At 35.2% G+C, this 8,627-nt stretch overlaps 1 long non-coding RNA gene across 2 annotated transcripts; it reads left to right on the top strand.

The window, feature by feature from the left end:
- The first annotated feature begins 5,423 nt into the window (after nt 1-5,423).
- LOC129923656 (uncharacterized) lies at nt 5,424-8,624 on the top strand. Of its 2 annotated transcripts, none has more exons than XR_008775650.1 (3): nt 5,424-5,609; nt 8,225-8,296; nt 8,537-8,624. It is a non-coding gene; the product is annotated as an uncharacterized LOC129923656 (long non-coding RNA). The 2 variants fall into 2 exon arrangements; XR_008775651.1 differs by lacking the exon at nt 5,424-5,609 and adding an exon at nt 5,864-5,957.
- Nucleotides 8,625-8,627: the final 3 nt, after the last annotated feature.

Here is an 8,627-nt window from a genome sequence, read left to right as displayed (position 1 = left end):
GCACTTATAAACCATGATCATCTGTAAGCCTATCTTGACTCTTTTTTTTTTTTTTAAGTTCCAGAAAACATTTATATTTTTTTTCTTGAAACCACTCTATGGAAGCCTCAATTTTAATTATATTAACTTTCATCATAAACATTGGATAGCTGCCTGGTTGTAATGTAGCGGTTTGCTACCATCTCAAGAAGAGCTTTTCCATGAAACATGCCTTTCCAAAACACTCACTATTCTTAAAGATAACCTTCACCCATTAAACCACTGTTACATAAGATCTGAATGAAGTGGTTGTCTCCTTTCCATTAGAACTAAAACAGAAAGATTTTAAAACTCCTTCATCTCACTGTCGGTCAGAGTGTTACAAGATCATCTATCATCATCGAGAAGTTCATAGAAGTCTAATTCATAAAGCGCTGGTTGTGAGTGTGTCTGTGTTTTGTGTGTGAATGTTGTTCGTATTTGCATCTATAATGTTATTGTTACAGTAGTTGTGCTGAGGTTGTCAATTGTTGTCAAACTGAATATCCATTTTCTGGACTGTCGATCAGAATTCTCAATGGTCCAGAGTTCATACTCTGGCAGTCTGCCCAATGACATCCCCGTCATCTTGCAGGAGGTTTGTACGTGGAATTATGTTATCCTGAAGGTACATCTGAAACATGTAAAGCAAACATTTCTTTAGTCTGGCACACAACTTGCACAAGCTTGGACATATGTCGAATACCAGAATAGTTTACTCTAAAGAAAAGTGTAAATATTTGAAATCCATAAATCTATATATGAAAGTCAAAACATGGACTCGCTCTTCTGTGATTCTCCTATTTAAAGATAATTTAAAATTTTACCCAGTTTTTCATTACCTCTTCCTTGGAATAAGTGATCACTTTTTGCAATCCATTTCTTTCCTAAATGTTTTTTTTTTTATTTCTGCACATAAATTTGTAAAATGTAAAATGCAACTTTTTATTCAACACAATATTTTTATTTTTTGAAAAAACTGAATATCACACTATAGCTTTTAGCCTTTATATGAGCCAATGCATGGACTAGATTGAGAATGGTAATGCCTTTTGGCAATGGTGAGTGACTACAAATTGAAAGATGTCGTAATGAACTTAAAACAGTTTACAGCCATTAAAAGAACAATAAATACAATAATATTTTTAATTACAATTTGACTAAGCCAAACTTAAAATACACTCAAAAGTACATTCAGCTTAATGTCCATGTTAACATTTCGGAGAAAAAAACAACAAATCTGTTTCATTATGTTATTATTAGAGTTGATTATGAATTCTCCGTAATGAAGAACATCCTGTTAAAGGGAAAGAATCAAACTAAGGATCTATAGTAATAAGGCTTGTCTTCCAGTCCGAAGATTGATGAGGAATACAGTATTTCCTGTTGCTTCGCAGCACCAGCTATGACCTATATATTTTGCCACTCGCAGCACAGCATTACCATTGTTCATCTATTGTGGTTAACAAAATGCTTCTCATTCATGATCAAAGATGTCTACAAAACATCATCATGTACCGGTTAACAAAATGCTTCTCATTCGTGATCAAAGATGTCTATAAAACATCATCGTCATGTACTGGTACTGAGCACGAATCCCTCTTAGTTCACACACACATAAAATCTCAATGTGTTCGCAAAGTTTAAGTATATTCTCATTTTGAATGTAGCCTTCACTAATATGGATGCAAAAGACGAGTTTATCTGGATCATTAAATTAGTCATGGCCTACGGAAGCATATACCTTATTAAATTAGCTCTATTCTACGTTTCTTGTTGCAGCTGTTGTCCTTCTTTCACAGCAAGACAATTCCGACTACAAGAAATCGATTTTAAGCTACGTTTACCCAGTCCGATATTAGTTCCACATTCTTGGATAGAAATCTTGAGTGTAATTTCATAGCGTTTTTAATGATCCCCTTGTGTCTTCCTCTGCAGTCAATCGGCCATACGCTTAAGGCAATCCTTTTATTTTGGGTGAGCAGAAAGGTCGGCCTAACATATGTTCACCCCCCCCCCCTCTCCAATCCCAAGAAACCATTTTAAGATCAGCTTAGAGCCAGCAAGCTTTAATTGACATAGAAAACACCTGGCAGAAGCGACTTCAGAACGAGACTTCGAGACTTGTTACAAAGGCTGCGAGATACACTATTGAGACAAAATATATTATATTATATTATATTATACAGTCGATACTTCAAAAAAGAAGATGATTACGTCCTACGCGTCATGCATATTAAACAATGACCTAAAATTCTTCTAAGAAACGTACTGGTTTTTCCTGGCTAGCTCAGGCAACCCATTCCAAGCACTAATAGCACTAGGAAAGAAGGAGCATTTGTACTCATTTGTCCTAGCATACGGAACGAAGAATGTGCCTTTATCTTTGTTTCTTTTTGAGTATTTTATTAAATTTTGTATTTGAAAATTATGGATAAAAAGTGTTTTATGTATAATTGCTACTTTACTTTTGAGTCTTCTATCCTGAAGGTTAATGAGGAATGCAGTATTTCCCGTAGCTACGCCTCCTCAGCTGCGACCTACATGTTTTGCATGTTTAAACATTGTCCGCCGCTGGTCTATTTAGATTTTCATTTCGCTGTCTACAACAGTCCTCGGCAGCAGATTTTCTTATGGTCTCAAATGTGTATCCCGAGGCCTTTGTAAGTGACCTCCACCTGTCTCGTTCTGAAGCCGCCTCCAACCAGATGCCAGTAGGCGACTTTTAGAGGTATCCTATCGACTCTGTTGCGGCTAGTAATTAGTTAGCTATTTATCTAAAATACTGTATTGCCTCTAATATATTAGGCTATCAATTAAGTCTAATATTTAAGTTCAACACTAATGTTTAAGATGCAACTCAATTTTATTGACATGAAAACAAGAAGATGAAAAAAACAACACACTAACAGGAGACTGTAATACACAATTATAGGCCTAACATACTTGAGAAAAACACGTCAACACACTAATACTTGTCCTCGAAGGTTAGTGAGGAATGCAGTATTCCCCATGGATGCGCACCCCTAGCTGTGACCTACATACCCTGTCACACACAGGGCAAGAATAACCATTGTCCTCAGGTGGTCGAATTAGATTTTCTTTTCGCCGTCTGCGTCTGTCCTCGGCAGCAGATTTTCTTTTGGTCTCAAATGTGTATGCCGCGGCCTTTGTAAGTGACCTCCAGCTGTCTCGATCTGTTCGAACGTGAAAACACTGAACAGTAGAATAAGGGAGACTACAAGAAAACAAACACACAGCATACACAAATACACATATAAATGTAACAGCCTCCTTTATAACAATAATAATGTTATATTATTACAAGCAGGGGCGGACTGGCTATATGGACATTTGGGGAAATGCCCGGTGGGCCGGTACTCAAAGGGGCCTAAAGCATGCATATCAAACACGGCGTTCGGCAATACTTTGCATGCGGCCCGCTTGGCCAGCTCAAAAATTATCAAAATAATATTAGACTATTACGCTGGGAAATAAGAGATAACAAGTTACTTGAATTGAAACAAGTATTTGTTAAGCTGAACAACGAGAATGAGTCTGCAGTGAAAGCAAGCTACATTTTGTCAAACTTAATTGCAAGCCATAGCAAATCATTAGTGAATGTGAGTTTATGAAGGAATGTGTCGTTAAAGCTGAGATTTTTTGCACTGCGTGAAGAAAATGTATTGTTTATGAACATGTTGAACATTTCCAAACTTACGAATGGATTCAGGATTTTTGCATTTATAGTTGATCTCAATGGTCACCTGCAAGACTTGAATTTGAAACTTCAAAGTAAAGACAAAATTGTCACTACTGCGTGTGATCATGTCAAGTGCTTTCAAACAAAATTACGACTATGGATAAATCAAATATGAATAGAAAATCTTGTTTACGTCTCAACGTGCCAGGAACTAAAAAGATTAAATACGGCTACAACATTAGGTAAATATGTCCTACACCTGGAATCATTAGTAGATGCTTTTCAATGACCGTTTTCTTGATTTCGTTTCATACGAGCAAGAATTTTCGTTGTTAAAATCTCCATTTTTATTTGCTTCTGAAAATGCTGCTATAATGTGCAACTAGAGCTGATGGAAAAGCAGTCTGGATCTTTGTTGAAAGCGAAGTAGATAGAAGTGGCTGTGCCAAAATTTTTACAGTTATTTACCTGTAAAGAAAGTTAAATTGCGGAAATTTACAGCCCGAATTCTTGCTATGTTTGGAAGCACTGATCTCTGTGAGCAGTTCTTTTCCTTAATGAAAGCTACAAAAACACCTTCCCGTTCGAGATTATCTGATCAAAATTTGTCATCAGTGATGAAAGTGTCAATGGCAAACAAGCTTCAATCAGACATTTATAAACTTGTATCCCAGAAAGAATGTTAAGCATCAGGACAAAGAAAATAACGCGAAATCATAGTAATTTATAATTACCAAATAGTAGGCTACTACAAATTTAGCTAACTGTGGGACAGGTATGCTATTAAATAATGTATTCTATTGTATTGTTTATCATCATCACTATTTTGAGTTCCTCATGGAACATAGGGCCTCGACAAAAACACGCCACTCTCCACGGTCTCTTGCTAGTTTTTTTTATGGTTTCCCAACTCTTCCCGGTCTTCTCTACTTCTTCAAGTACACTGATGCGCCATGTTCTTTTTGGTCTTCCGCTGCGTCTTGTTCCCTGGTGGTTCCACTCTAAGGCCTTCCTAGCGCTGTTGCTGGTATCTTTTCTAAGGGTCTGACCAATCCATCTCCACTTCCTCTCTATTGTTTATAATTTACATAAAACTAGTAGGCTGTTTTGCAACTGATTTTTGGCTGCGGCCCCTCAGGTCATAGTAAGTTTTTTATGTGGCCCATACTTAATGAGTTTGACATGACTGGCGTAAATGGTCTCATGGATGCCACTATGGCACGCATAAAATTTTTAAAGGTTTTATAATATTCTCTTATATAAGGGGCTATATGAGCGTCAAGTTAAATACATCTTTTACAGACTACAGACTACTCATTTAATCTCAAACATGTTCAAAAATAATGTAGGCTAATATACCTACATACGTAGACAGTGCTATTAGTAGGCTTCATTCTTTAGGACGATTCAAAAGCAACATAAGTCCTATATTTCTTTTAAAGATGTAGAGTATTATAGAGCATGCATATATTTACCGATACGTCATTAAAAAAACCCAATGATTTTGAGAACAGATAGGCATATAATTGGAGACCCATCAAATGATATACAATTTACGAAATGTACTGTTTAGAAATGCCTGGACCGATTTTGACATCCAATCCACCCTTGATTACAAGTACAAGTTCTTCCCTAGTGCCATTAGAGTCTGGAATAGGTTGCCTGGATCAGCCAGGAAAACCAACTTAGAGTTTAAGCCACTTATTAACATGCATGACTAGATTGACAAATTAAACGCATTTGACGTAGACGTAATTAGAATGTCTTCTTGAAGACGTGTCTGTAATTTAAAAGATAAGATTAACCTATAATAAAGTCACCACACTCAACCATTCCCTGGCCACTGCCAACAAAAGGTAGATAGGACAAGGACGCCGCGGATTTTACCGTAAGTAGATCTAGATCTAGACGACTAGACAGATATCTAGATATATTAGAATTAGATTGTTGAATCTTCTTATCTTATAATGGCCCTTATGAAATACAGACGTTATTTCGAAGAAAAGAAGATGATTATGTCCTACGCGTCATGCATCTAGTCATGCAATGACTTAAATTCTGGCAAGTTGAATCTTATCATTTTATTTTACTTTTACACCATGTGACATGTCATAATTATAATCAGATTACCAGTCATCATAACAATAACATGTTATGAATTAAAGATTACTAGACTCTAGATCTGTATAAATCTAATGTACATCTTTGTCCAAACCTAATTAAATTAACTAATTTGGTAATGTGCATAATATCATTATGGTTTCTAAACAAAAAAACTGCTGTAATTTGAAAGTTCAAAATATAGATCTATTATACTTTATAGTTATAGAGAGGAGGCTCTTATAGTTTGAACACCCCATCGAATTCTCCTTTTTGAACGGGTCGCTTTTTTTTTGTAATTCATTTGTATTTATGTTTGGAGCTAAAAAACGACGTTTCGGGACTGTGCATGTCCAATTTTAGATAAGTTCCGGTAATTTTGTTCTGTTTTTCCAAAGCAGATGGCAGTTATTTAGATTCTCGGTAACCATGTATGTTAAGCTGTTGTTTTAACCTCCCCTGGCAATTCATACCCATATAAGGGATGAAGGCTATATCATGAGCCTGTTTGATTGTAGGCTGATGGGCTTATCAAAATAAGCTTCCAAACATCTTTAGAAAGACATTCCAATCACATTTATACCGTTAGCTGTTAAATAAAATTAATAAAGGGGGTGTCCAAACAAATAATAATGAATTCAGCTCATTCTCCTTTTTGAACACAGCAAAATCGTATTAAGAAATATTATTGGAATTAATAAATCTATGATTTTTTCAATTTTTCTTCTTCTTCATCGTTCTCATTGTTATGTTGGAGTGTTCATATGACTAGACCAATACATGAGATGAACTGCGCAGTGGTTTCCAAATCAGGGAGCTCTCCATATAGTTTTCTTTCTATTGGGGTGATTTGGGGCCAATGTCTTATACAGGCCTCTTGGTAGAGAGAGCAGTTTTGGAGGACGTGGTCGACATTTTCTGGTGATACTCCACATGGGCAGATTTCACTGGTTCCAATTTTGAGCTTCCGGAACATGTGTTGTCGCATTCTGTTGTGTCCGGTCCTGAGTCGAAAGATTAGACGTTGGTCTTGTCGGGATAGCTTATAGTAAGCATCATCTTTCTTGTGATTTGGATGGGAGCTCGTCCATTTCTCATTTATTTTATCTACAATTTTTTTTTCAATGAATAAACATGACCTAGATAGAGATATCTAGAATATATAATTTATGAATGAAAGAAAAAGTGCGGGCTGCTAATTTGAAGCCAGAGACCATGCCCACTGCATGTGATCACGCAAGATAATCTGGCGGTGAGGAGGGGTATACACTAGGCGAGTAGTGTCACAAACTATCCAACAGGCAGTGGAGGGAAGGGGGAGAGAGTCATGAAAAGAATTATAAGCATCTATGGGAGGGAGGGGATGTTAAGGTTTCACAAAACGAACATCCAAATTATGAAAACAAGAAGAGGGTCCTTGGATGGGAGTTAAAAGAAAGACAGAGAGAAAATACAAGTAGCCTAGTAGAAAATATGTATATTTCTGTCTGTTTCTACACAAAGATTATATAGGTATTTAAATAAATAAACTATATACGATATATATATATATAAAGAGAGAGAGCATATGAGGAAATAAGACTATAAATACATATTGCAAAATTGAATCTACTTCTTTTACTACAATCTAAATAATTTTAAAGTAACACCAATATAATTTATTAGCAATTACATCTAATTAGTGGTGTTCAACACCGATGCTCACTGTTCAACTAAGGAGAAAGCCCAAAAACTGCGTTCAAAATAGGAGCATGAAGTGACCTAATTTATTTTAAAATAAAATCTTGACTATGGGTGGTAATACAAAGGAACACAGCTATTTTTATAGTCCTTTAGTTGCAGAATAAGAATCTGCTTTCAGTTTTTTTGTAAGTTAAACCTTCACCAAATAAAAAAATAAAATATAAAATTGACCCAGTTCCCGAAAGTCGGTGTTCAGTTATAAGAATCTACCATAGAGATCTATGTTACTATGTAGGCCTATTAAAAGAAAAACATAATAAAAAGGCAGAAAAAAAAATACATCAAAAAGATATTATTTTTTTCTTTATGTAAATTTGATGCTTTAAAAAAAAAAGCAACAACTAAGCAAATAAAAAAAAAACATGTAAAATAGAATAAATGAGACTGCATAGAGTTGATAAAGTAAGCTTACACTGTTACACTAGAAACAAACAGATAAGTTTAAAAGTCAGGCCACTGATTTTAGAGATTTAATGTTATTTAATTAAGAGAATTCAAAACATGAATGAAAAAATTACAATGAGACTAATAAAGCTTAAACTGACCCCATGGTACCAAACACAGGATTTTTTTTTTATAGTACTGGTAACTGAGGAAGGTTTATTACAGGCATGAGTTTGATCTTTTTGAAACTAATTCCTAAAAAAAATGTTTTCCTAGGCAACTTCAAAACTACTTTGTCAACTATCCAGAGATTCAGGGGAATGAAATCTTAGACTATTTATAATTAAGGTAAATTTGAGAAAAATAGTAATTTCTTGATTATGATTTTAAAACTGCTTTTTTCTATGACATATTTATTATAATGTAATAATGTTTTTTTTTTCAGTTAAATTAAACTGATGCAAACAGTATTTACTTATTAACTTTGACTTACTGATTATCTATGATGAGTCTGGAATTATTATGTGTGCAGGATCTAAATTGTGGTGACCCATTCTGATTATTGTAAAAATGTTTTACATGTTTCAGATGTTCCTTCAGAGTTGAAAACAACTACATTCTAGCTTGAACGTCCCACAAGAAGATGTGGGGTGGCAGCAGGCAGGGGTCTAACCTAGTC

Source organism: Biomphalaria glabrata, chromosome 17 (assembly GCF_947242115.1).
Source record: "Biomphalaria glabrata chromosome 17, xgBioGlab47.1, whole genome shotgun sequence".
Lineage (NCBI taxonomy): Eukaryota > Metazoa > Mollusca > Gastropoda > Planorbidae > Biomphalaria > Biomphalaria glabrata.
This window is presented reverse-complemented; position numbering and strand designations above follow the sequence as displayed.